We start from the raw sequence: 7328 nt of genomic DNA, 5'->3' as shown, positions 1-7328 counted from the left end.
TGCTATAAGGAAGAGTTTTTGTTAAATTTACATCCTTCCCTTTTCCATTGTTCCACCTCAAATTCAGGAGCATTTGTTTGGTGGCAAGCCAAATCATGCCAGACAGTGGAGTTCCATCTAGGGTCTTCAATCGCCAGACCTTTGGACATGCTGGGGAGTTTGCCATGACAAAGGCAACATCAGCCATGGACTGTGGGCTTATTAAGGCAACACCTATAAGAAGGGCTATAAGATCCATACCATAAGCACTAAACATCATAAAAGATTCTCATCTGCAGCAGAGGCATAGCTAAAAGACAACATGTGATTAGCAGCAGCCAGAAAATTTACACAAAAATATCCTTCCAAGAAATCAGTTACGTCTTCACCTGGTATGCCCTTCATATCAGTCAAACAAACCTTGAGTAAGGAAACATGCAAACAAGCAGGCAAAACAGGTTTATTGCCCAGGACCCATCCACAAATGCATGGCGGGGTCCTGATAACATTCAGTGTATGCCCACTGAGAGGCTAGTTGCTGATATTTGCCAAGAGTTTTGAAAAGTCAGAAAATCAGAAAAAACTGAAAAGGCATGGACTCAGCTTAGCTAGGCCTATTTAACATGGACTAATGTCTTTAAGAAGGGTGGAGTTTGGCAATTTCAAAGGACATAATTATTTCATTCCCTCCTCTTCATTCTAGTTGTGGCATAAGCTGTCATGAGTGGAAATGAAAGGTTGAGATGCAACTCGTTTAGCAGCCATGTTGGCCAGGACATTTCCCCTGACTTCTTCTGTCTCAGGAACCCTTTTCAATTGGTGGGCCTGAAGTTTGACTACTTCAGTCTCAGAAGGGAGCAGGAGAGCATCCAAGAGTTCAGCTGCCCAAAGGCCATTTTTAATCTGTGTTCCAGGGGATGTTAGGCACCCCTTTTGTTTCCAAAGCATCCCAAAATCATGAACTATCCAAGAAATATACCTGAAATCTGTGTAAATAGTTACTAACTGTCCAGAGGCCAACTTGCAAGGGCACGTGAGCGCTATCAATTCAGCTTGCTGAGCTGATGTAACATCTGGTAAAGAGTTGCTTTCCAAAATCTCAGTAGATGTGGTGATTGCATATCCACCTTGATAATGAGAGCTAGAAGAATCGGGTTTAAATAAGACCCATCAACAAAAAGAATTAGATCAGTGTTAGGGAGGGGAGTCTCCTGCAAGACCTCCCTGGGGGTAAGTAGCTGATCTGCTCAATCAAGACAATCATGAGGGACAGTGTCAACATCACTAGGTGAAGGCAACAAAGTGGCTGAGTTTAAAGAATTGACAGTGTGCAACCAGATATCAGGTGCAACAATCAGGAATGCTGAAATAAATTTACTAATAGATGCAAAACGGATTAATAGCCAGTTAAAAAAAAAAAAAACTTGTTGCCATCCAGTCAATTCCAACTCATAGCAACCTGATAGGACAGAGTAGAACTGCCCCATAAAGGTTCGAAGGAGTGCCTGGTGGATTCAAACGGCTGACCTTTTGGTTAGCAGCTGTAGCTCTTAACCACTACATCACCAAGGTTTCCATAGGAAAATAAAATGTAATATTTTGGGTCATCTTTTCTATATGTTAGAAATTAATTACATCTCTACTGAGCAAAATTTATTTCCTTTTCTGTAGACAAGAATCATTTGTGTTAATATTGGTTTTCTACAATTTTACTTCTACTTTGAAAGAATTCTCAAATAGCCTAGTCAACAGAAAATCAATTAAAGGTTCAAACTACTATGGATCAGTCTCTAGAAGGTTTACTAGATCTACACTGTACAATATGGTAGCCATTAGCTATATGTGGCTAATTAAAATTAAATAAAATTATAACTTGATTAGTTACACTAGCCACATTTCAAGTGCTCAATAGCCACATGTCACTAGTGGCTACCATATAGGGCAGCACAGATACAGAACATTTCTACCATTGCAGCAAGTTCCACTGGACTGGGCTCCAGTGCATTAGTACTCCACTGAAAGAATACTCAGAAGTCTCTTTTGCCCATTTCCAAGTCTTTGAAGATTTTTCCTGACAAAACAAAGTAAACAGCAGCAATAAAAATATGGAGCAGGGCATATAAGGAGCTTAGTATTTATTGAGCATCTACTATATGACAGACATTGTATAAGATTATTTACATATATTATCTAATTGAGTTTTCACAATTTACATATATTATCTGAGTTCTCATAATTGATGTATTATATAATGAGTCCTCACAATAACTTATCTGGTCCCTAGAGTGCACAGTTTGCACAGACTACCAAACTATACGTTGATGGTTTGAACCCACCCAGTGGTAATACAGAAGAAAAGATGTGATGATCTCTTTCTGTTAATATTACAGCCAAGAAAACCCTATGGGGCAGTTCTACTCTAGAATACATGAATCACCATGGATCAGAATCAACTTGATGACAATTAACAACAAAAACAATTATTTGTTGATAATGCAGAGACACAAAGAGATTAAAAATAACTTGTTCAAGATCATACAGCTATTAAGTATTTGAGCCAGGATTCGATCCTTGAAGTCTTGCTTTTCTTACTAGACTATACAGCCCCAGTCTATGTGTCTTGAAATAGAAGTAAGGGCTGCAGGTGCAGGTAAACATCAGATGCAAATTAAAAAAATATAACTAAGAAATCCAGCCTACCCAGGTTGATTTAGGCCACTTTGTCCCAGTGGAGTAAAACATGGTAGCATGATTACTGAAAGAAGAAATGAGGAGTGTTTGTCCCCAGCCTTCTCATGTGTCCAAGGATATTGCTGAGCCAGCGTTAGGGCACACTGTGCTCAACTGTATCATAGTATGGAAACCCTTGTGGCATAGTGGTTAAGAGCTATGGCTGCTAACCAAAAGGCTGGAAGTTCAGATCCACCAGGGCACTTCTTGGAAACCCTATGGGGCAGTTCTACTCTGTCCTTCAGGGTTGCTATGAGTCGGAATTGACTCAATGGCAACAGGTTTGGTTTTTTGGTTTTTGGTATCATAGTACTTACATCACTGCATTATATTCATCAGTTACGTGTCTCTCTCCTCAATTAGATGTTAAGTTATTCCAGGGTAGAATCAGGGTAGAAAAACACTGCCTGGTACATAGCTCTTCAGTAAGCTATGATAATAAATTAATAGTCTCCTCTATTTTTGCTTTCTTGCTCCCTAACACATCCCTACCTCCTCCTAAGTTACCCAACCCCAATGTTTAAGAGTCACAGATGACTGGACAACTTGCCAGGTGCACAATCATTGTTTCTACTACTATTTTGTTTGTTAAAACAAAAATCATATTCTTGCTGAGTGGAAACCCCAGGCTCTGCTAGGTGTGACTCGTCTTAGCCAATAAACAAGAGGCCGACGTGGGAGAGTAGAAAGGCGCCTTTATTTCATTGTGCAAGGAAAGGAACAGTCGGGGCTGCTGCCGTCAAGACTGCTCAGTGAGGGTGAGGGGAAAGGTTACTCTTAAGGGGTTTACAAGTAGGAAGTTCATACAAGTTACATCAGCAACATTCTTAATCATACTAAGCGAGGTGCAATAGGGTTTACATATAACTTCATGCATCTCATGTTCACAAAATGGCAGTTAAACTCCACTCAGAAGCAGAGAAGTTATTATGCTTGAGGTATTTAATGTCTTAATATTAGGCCAATAATAGAAGTTGATTTAAGTTAATTTAATACATGATTTGCAAACCAGGGTAACATTTTGACTAGAGAGTCAAAAATGTTCCAAAGATGAAAGAATCTCTAAAGACATTTATACCCCACCTTATGGGCATTGCCATGGAGGAGAGGCTGGAACAGAACTGATAAACAATTTATGGTCAGGAAGGATTTCATACAACACCATCTTGAACAATTACAATAATTACTGATTTACCATAAAACATAGCTCTAGCCTGACCTTTGGAGTCTTACTTTCTGAAACTGACTGAATTTTTCAAAAAGCACAATGCCCAAGGCAAAACGATCTTACAAGTTTATCTAGACAATGTTTGACTCAAAAGTGACTTTTAGAAAACCAGTTTCTTCAAGGCTCAATGTTCAAAAGGACATGTAATGGGCAATGACCTTGGTGGGTTACCCCAACTCCATGGAACCCAAAAATCTGGATTCGAGGAGAATTAAACTATTTCTCATAGTTTTTCAACTATTAGGCAATATGGCACAAGCAAATGATTGACTAGCATCAAATGGACCAGCTCCACCACTTACTTCCTGTGAGACTTGGGGAAAATTAGTTTTTGTTTGTAAAACAATACTCAAACCTACATCATAGAGTTGATTGAAAAATGTAATGAGATAATATATGCAAAAAGCTCAGTACAATGTCTGGCATATAGACCCAAGAAATGTCATCTATTATTGTTATTACTACTCTGAGTTAAGCAAATAATAGGTATTGTTATAATTTCATAGTTTTTGATATTTTTATTATATAAATATTGCCTTTTATATTAGGGAATAAAAAGTTAAATACAAAATGGATGATAAGGGGTATTATCATTATCACCAGCAATCTTAATACATTTTCTGATACAAATGTACCAAATGTATGCATATAAAATTTTCCCACACTGGCCATACCATACAGTAAAAAAGCATACCAATATTTATGAAATTCCAGAAGAAACTGGTTAAATGAGAATTTCCCCCAGGAAACAGAAGTGGGTAGTTCCTGAGTTAAAGACATCTAACTCACAGGGACACCTGACTCAGAGAGGAGATTCGCACACTTTGGTTTTGTTTTCTAATTGGTTTTTAAATAGAGGACAGTGTGGAGGCATCCTTTCTCTGCTTTAACCAGAATGGAAACATCATATACATTATTTTTTTCTAGACATCATGGTGAAGTTGCTTAGATTGAGAGAGAGGCAGAGAAGGGGAAGTAGACCTGATGAGAAGGTAAGCAAACCAACAATTGCACCCCAGGAAACTATTTCAGGTGTTGAGCATAACAGTGGAAGTGGTGAGTGGGCAGAATTCTTGGAAATTTGATAGGAAAGACCCTAAATACAATAACATGTACAGTGTATGTAGAGCTATTCAGCATTCTCTTGTGCTTGCACGCGCGCACGGGCACACACACACACACACACACACACACACACACACACACAAAGTTGGACTGAGGATTTCCAGGGCCCTTTCTAAAGTGAACTAATCTGCCGAAGCAGGTTGGCTGAAGCACAAACACCACCCCCACCACCCCCAAGCCTTGAAACCTGAGCAGGCCTAATGGCACAGGCCAAGGATGAAATCCTAGCATGCTAATCAGCTGCACGATCTTCCCCTTTGCAAATTCTGTGTTTGCTAAACATCTTGCGCTTGTATACACAGTGCTGAAAGGGAATGCCATCTCATTTTCAGTGTTCGGGGCTAATGTTCTGTATCAGTCAACGCTGCCATCATGGATTTGACATTCTCCCTTTTAAATCCACATAAGTTTCCCTTTTCATGATGTGAGCAAATTGAAATCTGTGTCAGTGATTTGCAAAATGCACCATGCTGTAGAGAGGGCTTTTTGATTAGTCTAGCCCCGCTATCATCATTGGTTTTCCAGGAGTAATTCAGGAAATGTTTCAGTGCAACCTAATTCCCGTTCACACGATGAAACACAAAAGGATTTTGCAGATAGAGATTTAATATACAAATAGTCAAGAGCAATCATTCCAATGCATTTTATTTTGAGGATCCAGCTAGTTAATACGTCAGGACTGTTGCCAAGAAACATGGCAGTATTACTTCTCTCGTCAGAAATGCCTGAGATAATTGTCTTTTAAAGGTAAGAAGGTACTTGAAACCAGATCCGCCTGCATTCGCAGCCCTTCAGGTAGTCTGAGCTGCTTATGATAATGAAACACTCCTTTAGTCATTTCCATTTCTTTAGTGGTTATTTTCTTATGCAAATGCTCAGATTTTTTTTTTTTTTTCCCACTACCTAGAAACAGATTTACGGATGAATGAACCCCTGCTCGTAATGAAAACATTTCAGCCCTCCTAGCCTGGAAGTCTCCAGAAGGATATTTGTTTGGATGATTATAAACTACTTTGATATCCTACTACACTGAGCTTTGGAAAATAAATAACTGTATCATTTGTGACTGTAGCAGAACTCAGCCTTCAGGGTAATCATATTTCCACTTAAACAAAGAAGCAAAGTTCAACCTGGTATTTAAAAATCATTATATGAACATAATATGATTCAGTGAATTTAAAAAATAATAATAATAATGACAATAAATACCCAGTGTTTCTTCCAAATGTATTTCCAACATAAGAAGGAACATCCCCAATGCTAAAATGAATTGGTTCACACAGCGGTCTGTTAGTTACTTGAAATGTTAACAGGAGAGAGCCAGAAGTAACATATGCACAGAGAAAAGGTGGCGGGCCATGAAATCCCTCTCCTTGTCCAAGGTTCCTGATACCAGCTCAGTGGAGAGGATGATGGAACAGCTCAACACAGAGAAAGAGGACCTGTGAAGAATCATCCTCTTGTGCCAAAAAACCAGCAAAAGTAATAAATATTATAATGACTTCAGGCTTACTCTCAATCATGCAAGAAATGTGTTTTCTAATTTGATAAAGTATCAGAAGTAGATGTATTATCATTTAAGGATCAAGTTGTTGCACCCCATTTCACTCATTGATGAAATAATCATTTAAATGTATATGAATGACGGCAAAAAATAATTTTACTTTGACTTTTTCATTTTAATAGGCTGCTCCAGGTAAAACTAGGGAAAGGTTTATTTGACTTCCATACCAACATTTCTTTCATCTAACAATTTGAAAATGCCCCAAGACTTTTTGTAGTTATCTAAATTCATATTGGATTAAAAAAAACAAAATCTCAACTTCTCCCTGAAATATTAAAGGATAGCACAAAAAAAAACTTTTTACATTAATTTCACTAAAAATCTTTTTTGGCCTGAAAAAGATAGTTCTGAGTCCCCTATACATTGGAAGGTGCACATGGAAGCAATGCACAAACGCAGTTTTTGAATTTTGTTAGAATGCAGTTACAAGCACAAGGCATGGAGAAGCAGAGGCCTTGCCAAGAACCTGGCCCTGCCATTTGCTAAGTCTTTAAGCTCAGGCAGGGTGTTTACCTTGAGTCTCAGTTTCCGCCTATGAAAGCCTGGGTTTATAAAACCTAACTGGTAAGACGTAAATGAGATAATCAAACAATCAGCCAATCAATTCAAAGATAATGAGTATTTACCAATTATAAGAGACCGTGTGTGGTGTTCACACAGAACAAGGGGATACTGCACGGTTTAAAGTCATAAAAGGCGTGC

The sequence above is a fragment of the Trichechus manatus genome, unplaced genomic scaffold, assembly GCF_000243295.1.
Source record: "Trichechus manatus latirostris isolate Lorelei unplaced genomic scaffold, TriManLat1.0 scaffold00102, whole genome shotgun sequence".
NCBI lineage: Eukaryota > Metazoa > Chordata > Mammalia > Sirenia > Trichechidae > Trichechus > Trichechus manatus.
Note: the sequence above shows the minus strand (reverse complement) of the source record.